The sequence below is a fragment of the Lagopus muta genome, chromosome 3 (assembly GCF_023343835.1).
Source record: "Lagopus muta isolate bLagMut1 chromosome 3, bLagMut1 primary, whole genome shotgun sequence".
In the NCBI taxonomy this organism is placed as follows: Eukaryota; Metazoa; Chordata; class Aves; order Galliformes; family Phasianidae; genus Lagopus; species Lagopus muta.
This window is the reverse complement of record NC_064435.1, coordinates 88,474,729-88,502,324: the sequence shown is the minus strand read 5'-3', so window position 1 is coordinate 88,502,324 and position 27,596 is coordinate 88,474,729. Positions and strand designations below refer to the sequence as shown.

The 27,596-nt window shown below is 39.6% G+C and overlaps 1 long non-coding RNA gene across 2 annotated transcripts; it reads right to left on the bottom strand.

The window, feature by feature from the left end:
• Positions 1-553: 553 nt before the first annotated feature.
• On the bottom strand, positions 554-27,120 carry LOC125691381 (uncharacterized). Of its 2 annotated transcripts, none has more exons than XR_007376109.1 (4): positions 27,079-27,120; positions 12,263-12,390; positions 6,379-6,437; positions 554-5,592 (listed from the first exon to the last, which is right to left on the bottom strand). It is a non-coding gene; the product is annotated as an uncharacterized LOC125691381 (long non-coding RNA). The 2 variants fall into 2 exon arrangements; XR_007376108.1 differs by having other exon boundaries at positions 12,274-12,390.
• Positions 27,121-27,596: the final 476 nt, after the last annotated feature.

Sequence of the window (27,596 nt, the reverse complement as noted above, 5' to 3'; positions counted from 1 at the left end):
CTTCCCCTGGTGAAGCCATGCTGGCTGTCTCGGATCACAGGCTCATTCCTCATGTGATCAAGTATGTCATCCAGGAGGATCTGTTCCATCATCTTCCCAGACACAGAGGTGAGACTACAGGGTGGCCTGTAGTTCCCCAGGTCCTCCTTGCTCCCTTTCTTATTCATGGCAGTGATGTGACCCTTCCTCCAGACATCCGGGACCTCACCTGACAGCCACGACTTTTCAAATATGATGGAGAGTGGCTCAGCAACCACTTCAGCCAGCTCCTTCAGAACCCTGGGATGCATGCCATCCAGCCCCATAGACTTGTACACATTCAGTCTCATGAGGCAGTCTTGCTCTGTCCTTACAGTGGGGGGGGGGTTACTGTCCCAGACTCCACTTAGAGGTTTAGGAATGCAGGGCTCAGGGATGTGAGAAATATTACAATCCTGGCTGTCAGTGAAGACTGAGGCAAAGAATGCATTCAATACTTCAGCCTTCTCTTCAACCATTGAAGCCAGTTCTCCTTTTACATTTACCAAAGGAGGTACACTTGCTTTGGCCTGTCTCTTCTGGCCAATGTACCTGTACAAAGTCTTCCTATTGTTTTTCATGTCCCTCACCAAGTTCAGTTCTGCCTGTGCCTTGGTTTTCCTGATCCCACGTCTGCAAGTCCAAACAGCATCCCTGTATTCTTCCCAGGTGACATGGCCTTGTTTCCAGAGCTTGTGTGCACCTTTCTTTGCCCTTAGCATTCTCAGCAGGTCCTTGTCAAGCCCATGTCAGTTTCCTACCTCCTCTGCCCACTTTATTATTCAGAGGGACACAGAGTGCTCTCAGGAAGGCATCCTTGAAGAGTAACAAGCTCTCCTCAACATCTTTGTTTTTAAAGACAGCATCCCAGGGGATCTTGGCCAACAGTCCATTGAACAGCTTAAAGTTCACTCTTCCGAAGTTCCGGGTCGTGACTCTACTCTTTGCCAGGTCCACATCCCTCGAGATCAACCAGGGCATGGCCACTGCAGCCCAGGCCGTCTCCAACCTTAACACCTTTAATGATCTCAAGATGATCTTTGATCATTTAGTTTCAACCCCCTGCTATGTGCAGGGTCGCCAACCACCAGACCAGGCTGCCCAGAGCCAGCCTGGCCTTGAAAGCCTCCAGGGATGGGGCATCCACAACCTCCTTGGACAAGCTGTTCCAGTGTCACCACCTTCTGACTGAAAAACTTCCTCCTAATATCTAACCTAAACTTCCCCTGTCTTAGTCTAGAACCATTCCCCCTTTTTCTATCACTATCCACCCTCGTAGACAGCCCAATAACCTAGTATAACCTAAGTGTAGCAGCAAGAATAAACCAGATTCAGATGAGAACTGGAATTGTCAGGAACAAACATCCTGTTCCTCCATAAACAGGCAGAAGACTAAAGTCACCTCTTCCTCCTCTGCATTCTACGCTTACACGTACATGGAAATACAGATGAAGTCCTTATGAGAGCTGGTTTGGACAGCTGTAAAAAATCAGTAAGACCATTTGAACTCATAAATCCATGCAGCACCACAGAGGTCGGTGAGCAACTGCTGATCCAAGAGTCTCCTGGACACTATCTGTGAAGTAGGAACAATAGTGCAGAACATATTTCTATATGACTGGTCAATATGCTATATCGTAAGTCAGTTGAAATACTCAAGCACATGCTGTTTACACTAAATAAATAGATTCATCAAATTGCTTTTGATCTGTAGCAGAGCAGTGTTCACAATCATGCCACAATGGAGTAGACAACAGTGGAAGATCTGGGCTTAAAAAGCTTCCAGGATTACAAGCAAAAACACTAGTATTACATTTGGTACATGAATAAAAACAGAAATAATTCTGATAGCAAGAAATCTGAAGAAATGCGTGGGTATTGATTCAAAAGAAAGAAAGGTACTCATCTGTGTCATTTGTGTATGTTCCTGCAACAGCCTTCACAGTTGAAAATGACACAAAAATGCATATAAAAATACATATGCTTATACCAGACAGTTCCTGGCAAGCTTAAATATATCATTAAGCTTCATCTCTTTGTCTTCAGTCTTCAAAAACAACCTTCCTTAAATTACAAACTGATATTACTTTTAGAGAACAATAATCTTATTTACATACAGTTGCTAATGTGAAAAAAAACAACTTACTCTCTTTGGCATCAACTGAAGACATCTGGATTACTTTATCCTCCTATCATTGCCTGGCTCTGGTACCGTTCAATACATGAATGTAAGTAAATCAAGAAGAAAAAAAAAGGAACATAAATAATTATTTCCTTCCCTTTCCCCACCCTTTAATAAGCAAAATGTCAGGCTTCTTGTTACTAATTCATTAGTGAGGTTTTAAGCCTTTGTGGTTACAAGCATTCCACTATAGTTTGAGTTTATATTGCACTGATTGGAAGAAAAAAAAAGAATTTAGAAAGGGTTAACATGTGGAACACACTATAAAAGAGCAGCAGTAAAAGCTGCAACTATGTTCAAAAGGAGACTGACACTTAAAAGGGGATAAAAAATAAATAAACCACTATTGAGTAGAAACACAAGCCTAGAGAGGCCTTGAAAGAACCGACCTCCTTTCATTCCAAAATATCAGTATGCTATTACAATTAAATTACGTTTTTACATTATTATTCCTAACTCTGGTTAACTGATTTCTTCCCAAACATATGCTTTGTTGATTAGCATTGCTCATGATTCTCCATGCCTCTCTTGGAGGTTTAAATATTCAGTGCACTGATCCTCCTGCTTTATCAAAGTATTTTTTCATGTCTACCCCTCTTTCTTTCCCCCTCCCTTCCCTTCCCAAAACAGAGAAGTAACCAGATTAGGACAATTTCTACAATTTGCATCTTCACCAATGGTTGTTACAGAATTGTCCTGGCAATAAACTTCAAGAAAGGTAAAGCACAGATCTGCTCACGGTTACGGTTATGGTTAATCTTTGTCCAGTCTAGCCACAATTGCAGTGATGCTGCAGTGTGAAGCACAAAGCAGCTAGAGTGACAGCTGAAGCAAGCCCAAAATACTGACATAGTGACTTTAAATCAGAGACAGCAGATTTCTGTGGGCGAGACTGTTCAAAATACTAAGCAGCAAGAAAATGACAGCTTCTAGGGTTTGTGAAAATGTATGACAATTTGTGGATTGGTTTCCAATTTTCTCCCATTCCTGTGGAAAAGGAGCTTCAGCTGGGAATGGATTGTAAAAATAATTTATGCATAGGTATGCTAGGGCAAATCAGGGAGATTTAAACATTTGGCATCAAGCAGCATTTTGCCCTATATTCAGTGCATTGTTTTGATTTAATAAGTAAACCATCACATGGATGATTCAGAAGTTTGCGTGCAAGACACTAGTTCAGGTGGTCAAAGAAACCAGCATGCAGAAGTAAGGCCGTTCTCTTTCTCAGCAAGTCTTTTTTTGACCTGCAATACATGATTTGAGAAGAAAAACATCAACAAGTGGAAGCTGAGGTGTCTATCTCTGATTTTTCAAGATGTTTAGGCATGTGAATTATATTTCAATTAAAATGAAACTCTCAGAGGTGTTCTCTCCTTTCATAATTGCTATCCACCTCAACCCTGGTTTATTAAAATCAAGGTTCGTTTAGTTTGTAAATCACGCTAATGGAGCAGAATTGGCACATAGGAATTAGCATCAAATTACTAAACAGTAGAATTTCAAGGAACTCAGCCAAGGATAGGCAGAGGTTGCGTGTAATTCATTGCAAGTTACAAGGAACTTAGGGGCAAAAAAATGGCAGGCAAGGAAACAATATTCTGAAGACCGAAAGCTGTCAAAGCAGTTTGAGAGAAAATACCGAAAAGATCAGTCAGAAAAGAAAAAAACAGGGGTTAATTATGAAAATTTCAAAATTTATAACCCCAACAGAAATTATTTTCCTATTATATTCTGGACAAGGAGAAATGAAACATCAGAGAATTAAAAGGAGTATGTGGAGAGTATGGCATAATCCTGGTGGGAACAAAAGGAGCCCCCAGAATCCTTGAGTGGTCAAAGCTTTGCTACTTTGAAAATTTATTCAAGATTAAAAATAAAAAAAATATATCTTTTAAGTTCTTTATCACTCTTAAACACTTATCTTGATAAAAAAATAAAATTAGACAAGAGAAGATTCCAGAGGAAGATTTTTGCAAATCAACAGAAAACAGCACGAGTGCTTGTATACCCGTGTGCTCATTGCTGTTCAGATTTTAGATTTGCAAAGTGTTTGGGAAGGTGTTCTGATCCAATAACCCGCGTAGTAAAGGAAATAATAATAAAGGAAAGGGAGAGGATCCTCAAATATGTTCATTTTTAGTCTATCCTCACAGTTCTAATATTTTTATCTTAATATTGAGAGGCTCTCCAGAGCCGCAGTCATTTATTGCTAGGAATGAGCAATCAAACTCTGTTTACAAAGGTAACTTAAAAGTTACCTTAACAACTGTCAAACAATTCTGGACTTCAGAAGATACAGTTATTTCATGCCTGGTGGGGATTTGATATGTTTATTCAAACTTTTCACTTGTTTATTCAAACATTTCTCTGAGACTTAAAATTAACATCTCAGCGTTCTGCAAAAATGCCTATTATGCTACTATTTCTGATTCATCCATAGCCAAGAACTGCTAGAAATCTGATTTATAAAAAATAAACAAAACAGACCAAAAAAACCCACCTTTTTTTGTTTTTTTCCTCACATTATTTCCCACCTATCTTTTTCAATTGTTACGAGGGCATCCAATAGATAAGACAACGGCCTGGAAGTGCACAGTCACAACAGCCACAAAAGATGTATTGCTAGTACTTTTTACAGTTCAGTCCTGTTCTCAGTCTTTAAAAGAATGCACGTTTTGTTAGTAGTTTGCTGTAGGCATTAACTTAAAGTGCACCTCTATTGCTCATAAAGCAGCAGCTTTTCTTAGCAACGCTTGTTATAAGACTTTCACCCATAAAAGACACAGTGAAAAACACAGGTAGGAATAAGTAAAAGCAAATACCTGTATACTAAGGGAATAATTAATCATCTAGCTATGAATTAAGCAGAAAACTACATATTGATATTCTAGCTGCAGATTTTTCTAGGCAGAAACATGATTTGTAGATGTAAATAAATATTTCAGGAAAAACTAGCATTACGAATATAGACTCCCATTCAAAAATCAATCCTAGTTTCAATAAATGTAAATTTAGTTTAAGTAAATGATCTGCTATGATAATCAAAACCATGAATTTTTGCACCATTCTGAGCTGGTGCTCTCACACTTTGAATGACTTTATTTGATATTTGTATTTAGATGCTGCTTGTATTGATAGTGACATATCAGTTCTTCACATTTGAACCAACTGTGGTTTCTGTCAAAGCAGGTCTGTTGTTCCAGCCTAGATTTTAGGAAAAGCTGCAATGAACCACATTGCCTTCAGTTCTGAGTTTAACTTCTAATCAAAAGCTGAAGAGGTATGACTGCCTCTGGGACTTGAATCCAAGCCACTTGATTGCAGTGTACTACAACTGGAGATTCTACTGACAAATATCGTGGACACACTGAGGCTCCACAAGTGGATGAAAACTAGGAGTGAACAGAATAAGGAGTCAGTACAAACTGCTGAGCAACAGTAATGCTTAGTAACACATAAAGAATTTACCTGTAATACGTAGTATTTATTCTTTCAGTTTTCCTCTCAAATATACATCATAAGATGCGTTTTAAATTTTTCTCTTTGTTTACAGTTCTATTTCTTTACCAAATAAAAACACCTATTTTTAAAAAAGAAACAGCCTCATTGTTGACTAAGTCACTAATACACACATCCATGTCATAGAGCACCATTGTAGCTGAATAAAATATACGAAGGGTGTGTGAATATTGCAAACTATTTTTTTTAAACATATGGGCATGTCATTTCATGCATGGAAGAAAAAATGTAAAGAAAAGGCCTTTTCAGACTGGCCAGTTGCTGATTACAGTGGAGAAACTCCAAGGGGCGAAGAAACAGCAGAAAAATGACAATTGTGCTTTTCAGACTTCTTTCTAGACTTTTCTCCCTTTAGGCATTGAAATGAGTTGAGCATCTGAAATTGCATTTTCTAACTTTCTGTTTCCATCCAGCATTTCTGCCAATGGGGGAAGATTCTTCATGTAATCAAAAAGAAGATGAGTGTCTAGCCACGTGGAAAAAAATCTCTCTTGCTACTTCCTACCCAGGTACAGAGTTACATAATACACTATTTTCATGTTCAGACGGTCCCCTTAATGTCATATCCAAGCAAATAACAAATGGCTATAACAATAGCTTCCATGTTCCCTCTTAGATTATGAAAGAGGCACAGCTTGTCTCATTTGTAGCATACTTACTTCCCTTTGCATGCCACACTATGCAGCAAGACTTCTCTGAAGAGTTCATGGAGAGAAAACTGAAATAATGAGAATGGACTTGTGTGAGACAGCAGAGGGATAACTAGCTCCAAAAATCAAGCATTGTGAAAGCTGATGCTCTAATGGTACTGCAGTCTCTGGATTGCCATGAGGTTGTTCATGGCATCTGCACTGAATTTCCTGGGTTACTGCAACACATTACAAGGATATGCTTTGATGTGTCCCACATAAATGTCCTCGTCAACACACTCTCTTCCTTCTCCTCCATTTTCTATCTACTACTGGCCCTCAGACCCCGCACAGCCCACAGCAATATCATGCTGCATGCCTTCCTGCTCACATGAGCAGCAGTTGTCAGAGAAATGAATCCAAAAGAAACAGTCAATAAAAACAGAAACAGCTGTAACAATTTTCCATGGCATGGTTCTGATTTCTGGGTCTATCCTCCACACAAATGCTTTCTTTTTCTCTTTTCTCTACCTTCCCCAAGTGTCTTGATCTTGTACAGCTCTATGGAAAAACAGCTAGCAGGATGGAGACAATGCAGCAGAGCAGTTCTGCTTACAGGGTTTGTGATTCAGAAATCCATGTTTTAGAGATGTTTTTATTTTTCTTTTGTATTGCCGACACAGAAGGAAATAAGTAGGGAGGTAGATTAGAGAAAAAAAAGATTAGAGGGCAGGATAAAAGGAGACTACAGGCCCCACAGGCAGGTACAGTTAATTACAGCCAGAAATCTGGTAATGTTTTAAAATCTGCTGTCTCCACTTCCTACATTCTGCCACACTTACACCTTCCAACAGAAGGGTAGGGTGTAGCTGTTGGACCATGAACTGCAGTTTTTTTCGTGTGAGAAGGAGCTAAACTGACTTTACTGAGAGATGGTGCATCAGTTCTGTGTTATTTACAGCAGTACAAGGAATCTCAGAGTCACCCTCCTTCATTTTTAGAGACAAAATGATGGCACTTAAGGTAGGAGCCATCCTCTGTTACCAATCTCAAATAGGCTTTTGACATATAGTCCTTCACCAAATAATGAAAGAGCCCAGAGCACCTGGGCTTTCAACGCAGCGACTCATCTGAATTTGGGGGATAGAAAGGAATAGAGATGATTCAGTTACAGAATTGAATACACGTATTTAGCAAACACAAGGCACTATTAGTAAGAATTAAGTACTATTTTAGAAAAACATCAATGAAGAATCTAACAAATCTTGTAATAATCTCGTGCTTTTCAGACTAGCAAGGCATGCCCCTGTCAAAGTAGACAGGATGAGTTATCAAAGGCAGGATGCACAACTGGTAGCATGAATTGCAGTTCACAGCAGACATTTCAGAAAGTACCCAGAATACTTCCTATTCTCTTGCTGGCACTTTAGATACATCATAAAACTTTGAAACTGTTTTGGGTATTTATCTGACATCAGAATGCAATAGGAAACTGACAAAGTTTATACAAGATCACCTCCCAGAAAGTTCCCTTTATTTTGCCAAGAAATAGTATAAAATAGTGTAAAATAGGACTAAAAATACATCTGAAATAACCCCAGTATATATTTTCAAGATTTTAAACAAAAGCAGAAAAAAAAAAGTGATTGAAGATGGCTGATTTGCCTAAAGTTTTCAGCTAACAGAAAGATAAGACAAAGAAAATATTTTTGCTGAACAGATGGTGTAAAGCTACCTGTAAAGTCCAAAGAAGGGCAACAAGGCTTGTGAAGGGCTTGGAGAATATGTCCTATGAGGAGAGACCAAAGGAACTGGGGCTGCTTAGTCTGAGGAAGAGGAGGCTGAAGGGAAACCTGATTGCTCTCTTCCAATATATGAAAGGTGCTCACAGCAAGAGCGGGGTTGAAGAAAGAAAGAAAGAAGAGCAATGATTCTGTCTATTCATAATTATTTAAGTCATGTTTGAATAAAAACAGAATTTGTGCCTGTATTTCCAAAACCTGCAATTCACATTCAGTAGTCTTTTTTTTTTTTTTTTTTTTTTTAACCAAAACGTCCCTGTTATGTTTCTTACTTCCCAGATCTTTTCAGCTGGTTTTTTTTCAGTTGCTGAAGCCAAATATGGTGTCTCAATAAATCAGCCATATTTCAGGCTCTTATAATTGCATTACATTACTTCATCTTTCCTTAAAGATAATACTAACATGGGCTATTTTCTGCTCAAACCATTTCATAGAATCATAGAATGGCTTGGGTTGGAAGGGACTTCAAGGATCATGAATCTCCAACCCCCCTGCCACAGGCAGGACCGCCAACCTCCCTATCTAATACCAGCCCAGGCTGCCCAGGGCCCCATCCAACCTGGCCTTGAACACCTCCAGGGACAGGGCATCCACAACCTCTCTGGGCAGCTGTTCCAGCACCTCACCACTCTCATAGGAAAGAACTTCCCCCAAAACATGTAACTACTGAGTTCAATATATCTACAGTTTGCTGACAACTAGAAGAGTTTCACAACACAGTATTCAGGGAGCACAAACACCTGGCTTGCTCTGTGACCTATGGGTTACAGACCCTGCAACGTTCACAGCAAGAATGAGGAATAACACTGCCATTTCAGCCAAATACTCCCTTTCCAAGTACAATGTATCCTAGTGGCTTGGCCATGTGAAGTCTTTAGCCAAGTGCTGAGCCATGCTATGCAGGTAGTCTCTGTCCATTGCAGTCGGTTGGAGTAAACGATACTGCTGATTTTTTCATGCATAACCAATTAAGAAGCAATATTTAATAGAACTGAAAACTTTTAGGTCTTCCTTTCTCCTTTTCACGAATATGGGAGTGATGTTTCCTTTTCTCCAGTCACCAGGGACTTTGCCTAACAGCCATGATTTTTCAAGTATGATGGAGAGTAGCTTGGCAACCTCATCAACCAGTTCCTTTAGGACCCTGAAATGCATGTCATCTGACCCCATATACTCATATGCATTCAGCCTCATGAGGTGCTCTCAGACTTGCTCTCTTCTTACACTGATGTCTCACACATGTGAATGGCTCATGCACATTTGGACAAAGATAGTCTTTTCACATAAAAATCTAATAAAACGTGAAAGGCAGCTCTGTGTATATTCATGCAAAAGTAGCAGCAGCAAGAGGAAAGAAAGGTGTTCACTCTATGCTGCTTTTGACCCTCCATGAAACCTGAGCAGACGAGATTGCTGTTGTTGTCCTGCTGAAGACAGGAATCGCCTCAGCCTTGGATGACTGTGTCTTAAAGGGCTGTCAAGTAGTGGTAGTTTGGAACGACAGTTCAAAATACTCAAAAAAGATTTTAAATGTCTGTGGGCAATATAGAGCAAAGCCATAGACATGCAGTATACTGCAGTTCAAATTAAGATTCTCCACACAGGTTAGGAAGTCTGTAGCTGTATTTCAATGTGCATGTGTTTCAATGAGCATGTATTTCATCCTCATGTATTTCAGGTCTGCTAGGTGATCTCCCTCTGACATTATGGCCACTGAGAATTCCTCAAGTATTTTTATTAACTCTCCCTCAACTTTCTATGGCTATACCCTGGCTTCTGAAAGCACTCCTTCCATTAAGCTTCACATTAGCTCAAATGTGTTTACCTTCAGGGCAAGGTGTAAGGTTCATCTATTCATTCAGGTTTATGCCAGTGGAATGAATGTAAAGCCTTGACCATAGCTTTGCTTATACAAGGAAGGTAGGGTGTGAATTTACAAGCTACAGTGTGAATTTACACCATGCTGGCTGCTCCCTGCATGTGTACTTTAACATTCACTTGAGGAATCCACTTCATACAAAGAAACTCTTAGTGTGCACTCTCGATGTCCATATGGGGTTGCAGAGCAAACACAACCCAAACTGTGTATTACACTCTACTTTCAGGTTATTCCCTATGCAACCAACAATTCCTGGGGGGTTGAGAAGCAGTAGGTAGAAGATGCTTGTTCAAAAAATGATGTATGACTCTTTTGACCTATTCATGTGTTCCTGTTACAATGTTCTCCAACAGTAATAGATGTGCTTGACTGTCTAGCACTTAAGAAGCCCAATACATTCTTCAGTTTGATTCTCCAGAGGACATAGCTAAACAACGATTGCTAAACAACAACTCTGTACTACACGAATCAAGACTTCGTTACACTGTTTACAAGTGACTCACAATTCTCCTTCTCTTTCTTGGGCAGAGCGACTTAAGTCTATTTTGAGAGCTATGGATTTAGGAATACAATGAGGACATTTATGAGGAAATTTGGCTGTGTGGACTGAAATCTACTGTCTCCAATATATCTTGTTGGAAGCTTCAAAAGATTTATCCTGTTCATGAAAACTGTGGCATAAAAAACAGAAAATGAGAAACACAAAGTTATCATTTTCTTATTCAGAGTTCATAGCTTGGAAACACACTCTGTCTCTAAGCACACATAAAGAGACACACACAAAAGGTAAGTAACAAATCATGACAAACCACTGAGTGTGGTTTAAGCCCTAGTTCTGCAAAGACTTCTCTATGCACTTAATTTTACACACCATCTTCCTCACTAAGTTCAATCAAAGTAGCTACTCGTAGTCTTAAGTTTAAGCACTTGTTTACAGGACCAAATGAGAGTGTACTACTGCCAGTTTACCTTTCCAACTTCTCTCCTCCTCAGTCGAGGGCTTTGTTGTCACCCTCTGTGGAATTTGAAGTGGACATTCTCTGATGCTGGACCACAGCCTTAATTTGTTTATGCGATGGTAGATAACTAGGCAACAATAATAGTGGAAATGCCATCAAGTAACTGCAAAGTTGTTAAGGTGTATAGTCAATTAAATCAATATTTGTGGCTGAGAAGGGTGCAGAAAATAGAGCCAAAAACTGTTAGATTTTTTGGATCACATCCAGCGGGCTCACTCTAGATTTATGAAAAGGAAATGGAAAGTTGTGTTTTCCCATCTCCCTTTCTCAAATTCTTTTCTCTTTCCTTCTATTAGTAGGAAAATACAGGAAAAAGCAGATGAAAAAGGTGGGCATCTCTCTCTCTCTGCTTCATGTATCAGTAAGCAAAATCAAACATTCACACAGGAAGCAGTCAGCTGCCTTTCGCAGCCAGGACTCCCACTCATATGGCTAAGTCACTGAAAAGCTTCCATGAGTGGCATATTTCTACTCCACAGTTCAGCAGAGATGTAAGCCTTCACCTGCTCAGCCCTGCCACTGAGATCATAGAATCATAGGATCACAGAATGGCTTTGATCAAAAAGAACATTTACAGTCATCTAGTTCCACCTGGGTAGCACAATTGCTACCCGCAAGATCAGCCTACACAGGACCTCATCCAACCTGGCCTTAAACACTTCCAGGGATGGGGCATCCACAGTCTCCCTGGGCAGCCTGTTCCAGTGCCTCACCACACTCTGAGTAAAGAACGTTTTCCAAATATCTGACCTAAATCTCCCTCTTTTTGTTTAAAACTGTTCCTCCTTGTCCTATCACTATCACACTGTAAAAAGTCAGTCTCCATTTTGTTTAGAAACTGTCTTTAAGTACTGAAAAAATGGGTTGGAAGAGAAGAGAAACAGTCCTTGTGCTGGTCCCTTACCAATCACTGTGAACTACAGAAGATCTGAATATACCCTGTCAGGGTACATTTCCATTATTTAAAAATTAAAATTCATGCCACAGTCAAAAATGTTATTGCCTCCTGAAAATCCATGAACAGTTCAAGATCATTAAAACTACTCCTCATCTTGTCCTCAACTTGTCCTTGAGTAAACAAGGTTTACATTAGATTATAGCTGACTCATTCGGTTCCAAATGTTTGGAGACTACACATGTCCAAGCAAAGCTCAAACATATTATCACACTGCAAAGAGAGGGGAGCCTCCTTCCCAAGGAGGCTTTTCACTTACCTTCCACTTACCATAAATACAATGTGAGCTGAAGCAACTCAGCACTCCCTGTGAGAAGCTCATAGTGAGCACCCAAACCACACATGAATTTGCAGATCAGAATCCAAGCTTTATGCCCCGAAGCAAACCTGTAAGGGCAGATTTTGGGAAGTGAAAATAGGATACTGTGACTAACTGTGCTAAATAAGAAAGCAGTTGCATTTGTACAACAGCCTCTACAGTTTTCTGGTTTTGCTTGCCTACACCATTTTCTGGCATCTGGGAGGGAAATGTGAATTCCAAGCTTGCCACATATAGAGAGCCCCAATCAGGCCTAAGACTTAGCAGAGTAATCTGAGTACAATTTATTTTGGGATTGGGGTTTGTTATACTGAATAGGATACAATATAGTATCAGAGAGTGGCACTGCAAGAACAGAAGATATAAGTAGATGAAAGCTGGAAGAAAAGCAGTTTTCTATGAGACCTTGTGAAGGAAAAGGAAAAAAATAGCTGCTCAGTGTATATTTACAAAAGGGAAATGGGGACAAATGGTATCTTTTGGCAAATTACACCACACATCTGGGAAACTGAAAAGAATGCACAATAGTTCACTCGTGCTACACTACAGGCTATTACCACCTGCACTGAGTTGAAAGTACTGAGCAAAACTTTAAATTGATTGGGAATGTAAAAATATGGGAGGAGAAGAGAAAAGCAGAGGGCAAAGGAGGGAGCAAAGTGTTCTGTAACAAAAGACTTGTCAGTGACTTTTACACGTACACTCTTCCCTCACCATGACCAAGCTGCTCTCTGCTGATAAAGCCATGGCCTTTATTCCAAACTGGTATTGATCTGAGGCCTTTTCTCCACTGTCAGATGGCACATGCCATGTGTCAGAAATTTTTTTAGACTAAAACCAAATTTGAATCCACCCTCGACATACCCTATCCCAGTTGCACTCCAGTTCTGACAGTCTGTTCCAAATTGACTGGAGATGATAAAAGAACTGAGGGTGGAAAGACACCTTCTCCTTTAAATAAACACATTTGTATCATGTAAAAGAGTCATGAAATAAGTAAGAGGGTTTTATGAGTATCAGCTGAATTCAGCCTCACAGAGCAAGGGGCCAATATTTACATTTCTATTGCTTAGCACTGTTTGGGAATTACTGCACTCCTCTGATTAACTACCTGCAGGCATGCACCAGTTTGACCTTTTGCATGCTAAACTGCATGCACTAAATTAAATTTTCCTCTCTCTCTCACTGAGATAAACAAGACCAGTTACATGACTCAGGATGCCCTTTTCCTCCTGCTGCTCCATATGCAAAATCAATCCTAACCAGTTAATCCTCTAATTTAAGAGCAGACTTCTGAATTTTTGTAAGTGATTAGAGGGATTTGGTTTCTTTTAAGCAGTTGTAGGTCAATAATTTGTATTCAGATTGGAAGCAAATGCAGGTAGCATCATAATAACGTAAGTTTTCCTAATAGCAGTTTTATACGAGCACTTCAGAGGCATGTTAATGACCAGTATTTGTTATTGTCTTTTTAGAAATATGGTGAAACAATACCATCATGCCAATGGTTAGTTAGCAAACCTCTCCAGAGAAGATGGGAGAAAGAAAAAAGAGGAGAAGACTATGTTCAGCAGGTGATCAATTTTCTTTTTTTGTGTAGACAGTAGATCAGAAATTCTTAGATCAACTCCAATTATTCAAAGATTTGAAGTACTATTAACTAAAAGAAAAATATTTAAATCACATTATTAATTATTACATCATTATTACATTCTCAATTGAAATGATGCATACCACAGACAGTTTTCCTGAAACCAGATGGAATTATTCTGAGCCCGAACACATGGGCTTAGTACTACTTATACCACATGTCATGAGGAAATGTAACCAACATATGGTATGTATTACTGAATTCATACAGATTAAGGATACAGAAACACAAAATGGAATCATAGAATTGTTTGAGATGAAAGGGGCCTTAAAGACCATTTAGTCCCAAACTCCCTACCATGGGCAGGGACACCCCTCACAAAACCAAGCTGCCCAAAGCCCCATCCACACTGGCCTTGAACATCTCCAGGGTTGGGGCATCCACAACTTCTCTAGGCAGCCTGTTCCAGTACCTCACCGTCCTCAGTAAATAATTTCTTACTAATATCTAATCCAAATCTCCCTGTTTTTAGTTCAAAATCATTACCCCTAGTTCTATTACTACTGACCCCCAAAAAAGAGTCCCCTCCTCATTTTCTTGTAGTCCCCTTTTATGCGCTGGAAGACATCTATAAAGGACTCTACAGAGTCTTCTCTTCTCTAGGCTAAATAAACCCAGCTTTCTCAGTTTTTCTTCACAGCACAACTGTTCCAGTCCTCTGATCACACTTGTGGCCTCATCTGGAATCTGCATCAAGCCCACGTCCTTCTCGTGCTGGGGCCCCATGCGAGCATAGTAGTGTCTGTTTTGAATGCCTAGAATAGGAAGCAGTCATAATATCCTGATGGGTGTAAAAGGTTTCTCCCACAAAGTTTACTGTTGTGCAATGACAGCTTACATTCTGTTGCCATACTGTGTCTCATAGAAAACATCAAATTCCAGTTCAGTCCAGCCATGGCCAATTCAGCAGCAAAAAAACCACACAATTTACAGCTGTGATAGCGAGTGGATAAGCCGCAGTGAAGTACAGTGATGTCCCATTTCCAAGCCTTGTAAGAAGAACAAAACCTTAGAATAAAACCACTTTAATAGGAACCAATGTTGCTCAAACTTATCAACTCAGGATCTTTCAAAACTTTCAACAGACTCATTTCTTCTGGAAAAAAATGATTTGCAAACACTATTCTTTGTCATTTGCAAATTCTCTTTGCAAGTGCCTCTCATGTCTTTTACAGCAACATATATACAGCAGCATATATACCATGACTGCATTAGGACTTATAGAATTACATTTCACCAGGTGCACTTAAATTTCACTAGCCTATTTTATTAATACGTGCATGTAGGGTAAAAGGACTTCTGATCTGATCAAACTAAATCAATTATGATTGAAAAGAAAGCTTTCTACTGAAAGAGTAGCTCCCATTTGTCACACACTCTCTGCCAATTCAGAGCATCACTGTATGTGGAACCAGTTTCTTGTCAAATCAATATATATAAGCATAAAGCTTCACAATGCTTTATGTACTACCTATACACAGACAGTTTTTCTGTATATAGGTTTCCAAAGACATTCCAAATGCAACCACTGTAAGAAAAGAAACTATCTTTCTTAATTTGGCAAATCTGAGAGCAGAGCTAAATGAGAGCGCCAAATTTCTACAATACATTGCTCAAAGCTCAGCAGTCTTGAATTTGTGTTACATTTGCTTATTCTAGAAAGTTGGACAACTGAAGGTTTAGTGCATTGTTATTAAGGTCAAGCTAGATGTTGTAGAGACAGAGTTAAATGATCCTTCAATATGTTTAATGAGCGTTATTATCTAAGGAAGAAATAGAGAACAATATTTTGGTTTGTGTTTATCTGCTCCTTTATGGTATACATTCACAAATATTCCTTTTTATTAAACAGTATACACTGAAAGCCATACTTCATTTATAGTATGTAAATGCAAATGTAATTCACATCAGCCACAGGTGACCATGGATATCATGATGCACAAAGAGGATCAAAACCAAAATGCAGACATTCTGCGCTAGGTTCAGTATCAATCAAAGCAAATTGCTAGGATATTTCAGTGCTGGAAATAAGCTGCATTTTTTTCAAGGTCATATTCCATTAGCTCAAGTTCAATGACTCCATGAGATGCTTCCTGCTGGATCATGTGAGCACTAGGTGAAGGGACTAGAGGGAAGGGGACTAGATGAGTTGCAATGAAAATCCTTTTAGAAGGCAAATAATGCAGAGAAACTGATGGCAATCAGTATAGCTGTGAGAAAGTGATAAGATACACTTGGGAAATTCTCCTAGATATCCATCATAATTTGTTTAGTCCATAGTTCAGTGTTAGTTCAGTGGCACAGATTCACATAATTTTCCTTCTTCATTTTACCAAGAGAGAATGAAATTTGTGTCTTCTAACTCATCATTTCCAATTTTGTAAGATCTTTACTAAGTCCACACACCAGAATCATGCTGAGGAAAGCTCTCTGACATGTTTTCATATGCAATGGTAACTATGTACACATGTAGACAAAGGAAAGCCATAGATAGTTTTATAATCCATATTGTTCTATCTACTGTGTAAACACATACTGTGCATTGATCTTGAACTGCATTGTCAACTGTCTCCCAATATTTTAATTGTTTGTAAACACTGAATGTGTATTTGCTCCTATAAAGCCAGCTAACAAACAATAGATGAAATACAATAAATAGTAATATAAAAATATTTCCTGTATTTTCTCATTACTCTTTAATATGTTATAACAACATGTATAGTATATTACAGCAATATATAGTGTGTTACAGCAACGTGGTATATATTCTTCTGCCTGCAAGGTATGTCTAAACCACATCTAGATCTCAAAGAGAATCATCAGTACATGGTTGTCCTGGGAACCATCCAAGAGTAGCCTATAAGGAAGTCATAGAAACAAAAAGCTCTCAAGGTTTGTTGAGAAGACGTGCATGTTTTTTCATTTCAGATGTCTCCTCTCACCACTTTTCACATACACATTACTGATTTAAACCTCCAGCAGCATGTTGGCAATTTCTACTGTATAAAACAAAGGGGATGTGTTCCCCAACACATCTTTTATTTTTTCTCTTCCTCTGTATGGGGTGTGGGGGAGGCGGGTCCATAAGGTGGAGAGAAGTTATAGCCCATCATTTCAAAATGGAAACTAATTATTACAGTTCTTGGGCTCTGTTTCAGTTTGGCTTTGTTAATTAGCCACAGGTGGTGCAAGGATCCTTTCACATCAACCTCACAGACCCCAGGTTGAAAGTCAAAAGAGCCTTAGCCTTTTGAGTAATATCTTGACTACTTGATAGTTTCAGCAGCTGAGAGTTTTGTTTCCACAGTTGGCTCCTCGTAGTCTTGCACAAGGAGACTGAAACTGAATAAACAGAACATGAACTCTTAGACCTATGGAATCAAAGGACAAACCTCTCTCTAGAACTGAATAGACAGGAGCTTCATTTTAGGAGGATAGCACAGAAGCTATGAGTAGTTCTTCCAACACTAATCAATTTTCCCTTTACTTTTTTCTCCAAAAGGATTCACAAAATACTTTCAATAATTCCAAGCACTGGAATAAGCAATTCTGTCCCAGAAGCAAATGTGAAAAGGTATAACCACTTCACTTTTGTTTTACAGGAAATATGTGCCCACAGGGAATTTATAGATTTCTGAGAAGGGTAACTGTTCTTAACCAAACAAGGTGAGCAGAACTGGATCAAGGGATTAGCAGCACAGGTAAAATTAACTTTTGCTATCTCTGTTATAAGAAGCAAGCCATTCTTATTAGAGAAAGAAAGGATCAGAAGGCTATCTGCCTGTAATCTGACCTCCAAAATGAATACCTGCTTTCTGCCTGTATCTAGAGATCACTTGAGATTCACATAAAGCAAGGAATTGGAAGGGGATATACCTAGGTCTTTTGATTACCTTTCCTTCTAACTCCTACTGATTCCTTGCCCTTCCCTTTCCTCAGCTTTCCTGAGGGGATAATCCTTTCAATTCCCAGGAATATCAGGAGTGTGACACTGACTGAGGTCATAACCTTGGTGTGCTAAGCATCACACACCAGAAAAAAAAGACTGATCCTAAAAACACACACTCAGCAGTTTTAATTAGCAAAATGAAGTTCACAGGGGAGAACAACAAGATCTGCTTATCTGTAGATAGAGAACTCTATTACAAACTTAAATAACCTCCCTAAGAAGATGCAGGAGTTGTGAAAGAGTTAGGAATTGAACCCGGGTCTCCAGAAAATCAGTTCAGTTCTTTCACCATGGACTGTGTTACTGCAGAGAAATAACTTTTATTTCTGTCACAGTCTTTTGGTGTAAGACTGAGCAAACAGCAAAACTCAAATTTATTCTGAAAAAGGAGAGAACACATAATACTTTCAAGAGTTGCAAGCTGCCAAGAGATATCAAAAACACAGAATGTGAATTGAATGAATTAATGAGTGTGAATTAATACTACCACTGCGTTTAGAAAAAAAAAGAAATGGAACCCATGCCGTTTAAAGCCTTCTTTCATAGTCACAATTTTATTCTTACATATGCATCTTGGCAATTAGGGACTAAGTTTCAAGTTGGTGAAATTCAAACTGTGCTGAGGTAGATGGGGTAATTGTAGGAGTTAGCAAGCCAAAGGACAAGATAACTCTATAAAGTGTGACCTTTGACCAAAGGGTAAAGAGTGCCAGGGTAAATCTGGAAAAAGACCAGGCTACTTAAGCCTTCTTACCTGGTCTACAGGAGCGAGCTCCTCCAGCTTCATTCATTTTTGCCCAGAAATGACAAAAATCTCCAGTTTTGCTTAAACTATAATGACTACTTCATCTCCTGCCATAGACAAGATGTTAGTCTTTGAAGCAGACTGTGACAAGAAAACTTTCATTCATGCTACAAGGTTGGCATGTAAAGGAAGAATGAACAGAAGAAACAAAAAAGAGATGCTACGTTTTCCCAGCTATAAAACTGAGACTATCAGACATTCATACACGTTTTTAAAGTAGTGTTTACCTCGGTCATCTTCAAAGGTCAGTTTCCTCCACATTCTATAAACGCTTCAGTGTGATTTTGGGAAGAATGTAACATTAAGCTCAATACCCTATTTTGTACAAAGACTTTTATAGTACCTTATCAAGTATACAATTAAAATGTAAGAATTTAAGTTTGATTTTTAGAGTTAAGTGCACTGTTCCAATAGTGTTATTTCCAGTTTAATATCTGCCTGATCAGCAAGGAAGCAGAGGATCACCTGGCTTCCAAAGCTATTCAAAGCAGTGGAAATTATACATATTTTTCACAAAACTTACTGCAAACTAACTTAGAACAAGAATATTCTCTAAAGAAATTAACACAACACTTTGAAATGATAGGTGCAGAAGAAACAAGCCACAGAAAAGCAAAGCTCTGTGGATGCAGTTTTAGCGTAGGACGGACTGTTTAGCTCTTTGAAACCCTCTCTAACAGGAAATGCCATATTAGGCCCCAGCATGGCAAGAACAGAGCTTAAAATGTATTTTGCTGCCTAGAGACTCATACAGATGAGTTATGTTTCAATCCTAAAGGTAGCATGAAGCACTCGTTCTCCCTTCTCTCCCTCCATAAGGGCACAAAGCCCTTTTATTCCCCAGGTGGGAGGATGCCAGGCTGCAGGCCAAGGAGAAGGTTGCTCAGTTGCGGGGGCTCAGTGACGAGTGTCAGAGGCTGGCCAGCTAGGCAGCAAAGCAGGCCACAAGTAAACAAAGGTGCCGAGCCAAGCCGGGTGCAGGCAGCCAGGAGCCATGAGCTGTCATGTCTGAGAGATCCTCTTGGGCTTCCCCAGCCTAAACATTGTATGGAATAGGGATCAAGGGTCACCAACTGTCAAAACACACCCCAGGTCACACAGGGCTCCCATGAGGACACTGAGCAGACAGCAAAGGCAGAGTTCACAGGCTGGACTCCTGAGTACCCATCACCAACAGTAACTCTGCACTTAAAAGGCAACAGGCTTTTCCCCTGACTCTCCCTGATTTTTACAAGTTAACTCAAAGTGTGAGGTTTTATAAGATCAATGCACATCTGAAATTAAACTACTCTAAAAGGCTTTTTTCTCTCTTTCTTTTTTTGAAATGGAGGGAAACAACCACCATGCTTTGAACTGTCAGATTTGTCCAGCAGCAAACTCCAAAGCACAAAGTGGTTTCATAAACCCAAAGGTTCATAAATCTCCTTAAAGTTTCCAATTTCAAAAAAGGGGTTGTTTTCTTTGTGGTTATTTTTCAGTTTTTCTCCCTCCCTCCCTCCTTCTTTCCTGCCTTTGGGTAGATGTCCTGCCAGCAGCCTCTCAAGCTTACCATCAAAGCTCCTGCTCTCACTGCTAGGTTCCAGCTGCCCACTCGCCAGTGGGCTCTGGGCATGGCTTCATCCCTTTGAGGAATCACCGAAAAAAGGGCTGCAAGAGGGAAGTGAATTCTATTTTTAAGCATAGGCTGTTGCACAGCACCAAAGAGCACAAAGAGTTCAAGCATTCAACAAATTTGTTCTTCCTACCGCTTGTGCCTTTAAAATCATCATCAAGGCATAATAACCATCTGCCTGCTTAATCTGCAATCCAAGGGCTGCATACAAGGCTACAGTGGCAAGGTTTTCTTGCAGTCAGACCCTGCTGATACCATTCTGTTTGCATATAGAGATTTACCCTTGCACATATACAGTGGAGCACAAGAGCAGTACGCTTCCAACAAGCTCCAAACCTTGTGTAGTTTCTGTGATGGGAGAAGAAAAGCACTTTGTGTGCAGTCCTCCTCAAATGTTGGATACTACTTGTTTAGATGAAAGTATTGGTCATCGGATTATGCCCCCTATTCTTTGTTTCCTAATTACACCTCTAAAACGCAGCTTATATTCACATGTATCAAATCATACAATCACAAATACCCTCAGGCTAGAAAGGCCTCAGAGGTCACCTAGCCAAACCCCTGATGGCAGCCAGCTCCCTCTGCTTTCTGCTTTGCCCCCCAAGTAAGGTAGCATGGTTACTGAAACAGCTGTGAAACTGCTAACACACCTGCTTTACCTAAATCATACAGATGGGAGCTGTCAGCCCATTATGGCTCTACAGAGACTGCTCACACAATGATGTTGCTGGTCTGGGTGAGGGCATACTACTAAATTCCCAGCTGTTTGATGGGTGAGGGTGTTGTCCAGGACAGAGATTGCATTAGGTCTCCTTAAACATTAGGTAATTATTACATTCCTGCAAAGACCTTGGATAAATATCACTCATTTTTATTGATGAAGCTAATGAGGTTAAAAAGTTGGGGAATGTGGTGAAGGCCACACAGCAAGCCTGGCCAAGTATCAAAACTAGGATCACACAGCATAGGCTTGGGCTAACTGCTCCAGCCCTTTTTGTGGCTCAGAATATTAAGCTGTCCACCTTGGAAGCCTGAGTCATTTAAGTTGATGAGGGTCCAGATATACAAGGTTAAACAGTGAAACAGTTAAAGAGTGAAAGAGTGGTTTAGATATCAGTAAGTTACCCAAGGTTTTGGTGCAAGTCCTTCAGTTGGGAAATATTTTTTCCTCTGGAACAAGTGTTCCTTAGTTTTTGTTGGAACTTTCTTTTACCCTCCTTCATCCCATGTCTTTCTTTATCCACCACACATATACAAACATACATATGCTTTGCCTGAATATCAAATAAAATCATTTTTTTTTCTTTTCTTTTTTTTAAGAGAAAAAAGAAGAGCTTCATTCTCAGTTTTTATGCTTTTGCAACTTCATTTGATTTAGTCCCATGTGCAGACCCTTCAATAATAATGACTAAAGCCATTTTCCTTTTTATTCTGCAGGCTATTTAGGAACTATGTGGAACTGCAACCACAGCTATCCAGAGAGCTCCCACTGCACACATGTGGTAATATTTACCAAACCTCCTGATTTATTAAATATATTTCTAGTTCCTAAGAGGTTTATTAATATTCCTCTGTGGTATCTTCATATTGATTATAATTTCAAAATTCTCCACTGGAGATCAATGTGCATCCACTGAATTAAGTGACAGTTGATGGAACACTTTGTTTTCTGCAGCCATTGAAGTAATGGAGAGATCCTAATCTCTCCTCACTCAAACTCCAGAGCTGACAGATTCTGTGTTGTAATGCAATAAAAGTAACAGGAGAGTAAAATTTGGTCCTTAGCTAGTTAGCAACAGTAAATGCTGCACATAAAATCTTACAGCATAGTGGTCACTGTGACAATAAAGCCATTACTTTCTGCCATACCTCCTGCAAAACTTGGATCCAGTTTTTTCTCTTAACTTTGGAATGTTAAGAATATTGCTCTCTTGACCTGATGTCCCTGAGAATTATGGACCTTGTTGTGAAATAACTGTTTCAGACTGGACAAGAAGGGTGTATTTGAAGTTTCCAGGCAGAAGGCAATACTGTCATGACCCAGTTGAAACTATAGACTTCTCATGGTAACTGAATCCATGCTTCAGCTGCCAAAGTGGTGCCAGACAAGCAGATTACTGTGAGTTTGTTTTTGCTTATACACTTTTAAGAAAATTGACACATTTTTTCCTGTCCCTTTGACTGGCCAAGCTCCATAGTGACTGCTAGATGTAGGTTTGGAAGTTAGGTCTGTGGCTGTGCTATCGTACATACCTCTCTCTCAGGTTGTCCTTAACACTGTTTGAAAAATATTCTTTGGATTCATATGTAGCAAGCTAGTAGCTAAGCTAGAGAGTCCTCTAATAGAATATCACACCAGCATTTTGTACTGTTTCCTTTATGTAGCTGAAATTATCTATTTTTTATATGTTCAGTCACAATTAAGCTCATCTAGTCCTGTCTACAAAGGAGCCCCTTGTCATTCTACCACACATTCTGATAAAACAACTGGGTAGGATCTCAGACCTGACAGAAAGCAAGCTGGATCTTGGTGGAACAAGGTTTGGCTATCGGACTCATTTTTTCCAGTCATCCAGTTAACCTAGAGAGATGACACCCTGAGGGAATTATGTATGCCTTCTCTTTTTCATGAAGCCTTTTCCAAAAATTTTAGAGCAGCTTGTGGTAAACATCTTCAAAGGAATGTGGCATGTAATAATTATCTTGCCAAGAAAATATAACCACAACTACTCATAAAGATTTGTTTGACTTACAGCATTTTTCAGAGTTATTAGCAGTGAGATAGATAACTATTCGCAATTTTTGCCAGATCACTACATTAATATTGCTAAGACTAAAACAAGACAAGACAACATGGTTGCTAAATGTTTAAAATTCTGAATTAAAATCACATTTTTAAAATTTCTCTCTATATACTTTTTTTTTTTAAGTAGACTTTGCCAAAGAAACAAATATATTTCATGTTCTTCAACAGTTGATCAAAGTGACAGGAAATTCACCTATTACTTGCTATGTTCACACAATGTCCATTAGCACTTAATTGAGGTTATAGTTGTGACAGTCAAAAAAACATTTATCTACTCGTAATTTTCTTCAGCATTTATTTGCCAAACCCAGTGTCATTCAAACCAGTAGGTTTTACTACCATGTCAAATCAAGGACTTGAAAATTTGTTCCTTCCTGAGGTCTACAGGAGTGTGCTTTAGAAGGGAGAGCTGTAGCCATTCCCCAGCTTCCACTAATTCAGTATCGTAGCCAGACTTTACAAAAGACCGTGGCATTTTTCTGACACTGAGCTTAGGATCACATATCCTAACTGTATCATGACCTACTGGAAAACCTGGCCAAGTTCACCTGCAAATGTGCTAAGATCAGCTGATTAGCACAAAACAAAACCCAGAAGCAACAGAAGATCAACTGATGGGAGTGAGAGATGGTAGGTAACTCATTTCACTCTCGCAGTAGACTCTTGCTCTACAAAAGCATTACAGATCAACATGGAATGACTCGCTAATATTCCCTCTACCTTTCACCAAACCTGACAGCCATTATATGGAATAAGGCTCTGAAGTGTATTTGCATGCAAATATCCACCCTGATAGGGAATTTTTCCACATATGCATATAGCTAGAAGTGTCTGTACAATAAATCTGTGGACAGATCTAGATCATTTTTCCAGAAGTACATACAATCATTGGACCTTGATACATGCAGGTAAGGTGGCAGTCTGGTAGATTTTTTGGAGGCTAACAATATTTGTCTTGAAGCAGAAATTACAGTGCTTTTCATCTGGTTCCACAGCAGGAATAGGAAAGAATGTATGTAGAGAAAGGAAAGCCAAATTCTGTAAAAATGAAATAAGCTTGTATGATATGTAGATGACTCTGCAGGGTTTGGGAGAGATGTAGAACTGAGCATTTGTTTCATGTGCAGATTTCATGCACACATCTGCCTTTGGATATAACAAAGTCATAGTTAAGGCTACAGTTTCAGTTCCCAAAAGTATTAGAAGATATAATGTTAAAATTCAGAAGAAAAGAAAGGGAAGGAAGGGCAGGGGAGTTGCCCTGTGTGTTAATAAGTGGATAGATTCTGAAGAGATGCCTCTGTAAAACAGCCATAAAAGTCTGTGGGTAAAAATCAGGGACCAAATCAGTAAAAGACATCTGGTGACTGGGGTCTACTGGGGTCTACTGGGGTCCACCTGATCAAGGGGGTCCTATAGATAAAGCTTCCATGCTCCACCTTCAAGAAGCCTCACACTCACAGGCCTTCATCCTCATGGGAGAATTCAACCACCTGGACATCTTCTGGGAAGGTAACAAGTAAAGTAGAGAGGAACCCAGGAGACTCTTGGAGTGTGCTGAGGAAACCTTCCTGGTCCAAGGTGATAGACAAACTGTTCAGAGGTGAAATGTCAGTGCACCCGATGTTCACCAGTGCAGAGAAGATCATTAAAGAATTTAAGATGGAGTCAGTCTGGCATGTAATGTCCATGCCCAAGTTGAATTCATGATAATGAAATATGGGCTTGGTAAAAAGTGAGGTCATGTATGTCTTCATTCAGAAGCTAGAAGGCCTCTGCATGGTGTCAGGACAAAACCTTCAGACTAACAGGATGTCTCCAGGAAATCATCACTGGAAAACATTGAACGCTATTACAGGCCTCTCAGATCAAATTTGTATCTCTTTATGATTGATCCTTTTACTCTTCTTAAAAAAAAAAAAAACTTGTAGATTTCATTTCAGAAGGTGGAAAACTATTTGAAGTTCTCATTGAATGAGAGAAATTTGTTGTCTTATTTTTCTCCTGTTGGATTCAATTTCTAGAGGAAAAAAAGAGAAAAAATTAAAACAGAAATATTTTTAAATGAATAATTAAGTCTTTACTAGATATGAGGGATCAAAATTTAGAAAAAGTTTGTGAAGTAAAAAGGTATCTGGAGGGGACATGTAAGAACAGACAGTTAATGGTGTCATGTTCACAGGCTTTGAAGATTCTACACTTGTAGCTCAGTGAGGAAAAGCTAACAGCTCTATCTCAGATTTTGGTTTTACAGGATTAATGAAGTCCTTATTAAATCAAATACCCACAGTTTCTATTACTGTTCACGTAGGTACAAAATTTTCACACTTGTCCATACATGGCAAACAGTAAAATTGGAGCACAGAAAAATTTACAGACCAATTTACCTTTCCATTCTTTTTGTGATCATCAATATTTTTAATAAGAAAATAGATTTCCTTCTACCAATAGTATTTAACATGAAACTATTTAGAAGAAAAAAAAAGAAAGAAAAAGTAGCAGAGACATTTCTGGCATGTATCTGACCATGCAAGAAAGATTTTATGAAAGATAAATTGACTACCAGAGGAAGAAAAACTGCAGGATTCATCTGCATATGTACTCAAGAGCCCTAACAGCAAAATACAATGCAACCTGATGCCACTGTTTCCTGCAGAACATTTTGCAAGCTAGCATGCTTTTTTTTTTTTCCAGCACTATAAGAAAGAAAAGAAACTAAGAAACTGAGAGCTTCTGTTCTACAACCTTAATTGTAGCCTGATTCTCCCTCTCCTACATGAGATCCCTTTTATTGTAAGATTCATAGAAGTATTACAAGTTAAAACTTAACGTGATCGCCCCTCTCACAACAAATGACATTTTGATATATTTAATACAAACTGCTCCTCTGCCAAATACTAATTTAAAAAAAAAGAATCAGCAGGTTTATAAGTTTAAGTAAGGTGACAGGATCATAAAAAGACAATCCTGGAAAGAGCTACAAATACAATAAAAGGACCTGGAGCATCTCCTGTATGAGAAAAGGCTCAGAGACCTGGGCCTGCTCAGCCTGGAGATGAGCAGGCTGAAAGATGGTCAATGTTTATGAATATCTAAAGTGTGAAAGTCAAATGGATGAGTGCAGGCTCTTTTCAGTGGTGTGAAGTGACAGGACAAGGGACAGCAGGCACAAACTAGGACACAGGAAATTCCATAAGAACATGCAGAAGATTTTTTTTACTGTGAGGGTGACAGAGTGCTGGAAGAGGTTGTCCAGAATGGTTGCAGAGTCTCCTTCTCAGGAGATACCCAGATTCCACCTGGACACTTCCCTACTCAACCCACTGTAGGGAACCAGCTTTAGCAGGGAGTTTGGACTCAATGATCTCCAGGGTTCCCTTCCAAATCCTATAATTTTAAGATTCTATATTAAGGAGAACTGGTCCAAAAATGGAGGTCTGCAGAACCCCACTAGGGACGAGACACCAGCATGATGCAACCCAGCCTTGGATTTACCTGTTATAGAATCATAGAACGGCTTGGGTTGGAAGGAACCTCAAGGATCAACAAGCTCCAACCCCTCTGCCACATGCAGGGCCACCAGCTTCCATATCTAATACCAGACCAGACTGCCCAGAGCCCCATCCAACCTGGCCTTGAACACCTCCAGGGACAGGGCATCCACAACCTCTCTGGGCAGCTGTTCCAGCACCTCACCACTCCCATAGTAAAGAATTTCCCCCTGATATTTAACCTAAATCTTCTGAACTCAAAGCCATTTCCCCTTGTCCTGTTGTTCTCAACCCTTTCAAAGAGTCGATTCCCCTCCTTTTTATAGGCTCCCTTTAGCTACTTGCATAATCAAAGAACATTAGGATGCTACAATCATAAAATAAACAAGAGAGTTAGGCAAAGTAGACTGCGATAACAAAAGAGAATAAACGGAAGTCTTACCCCTATCCTGGGCTCACAAAACTCCAGCAGAACAGATCTCCAGAAGAGGTCCTTCCCCACTGGCAGCCTTAAATAGGTCTAGGAGAGCTGCAGCCAGGCTCCCACCCTTCCGGCAGCTCAGGTGAATTGCCTTCACCTGTGCTCCTGTGGCTGACTCAGTGCTCGCCTCAGGTGATCAATCAGAGGTTCAGGCCGTGGCTCAGCAGTTCCCATACACTACTGAAAGGCTGCAGTGAGGTCACCCCGCAGCCTTCTTTTCTCCAGGCTGAACAAGCCTAGATCCCTCAGCCTGTCTTCATAGCGGAGGTGCTCTAGCCCTCTGATCATCTTTGTGGCCCTCCTCTGGACCCTCTCCAACAGCTCCCTGTCTTTCTTGTATTGAGGGCACAACTGAGGGCCCAATACCTCTTTTTGTCTAACACAAAATCAATGCCTAGTGTAACACACTCTACAGTCTACCTGATGTTATTCTTCTTTTTCAGTCATGAAACTATATTATGTCAGCCATTTGTGATGAC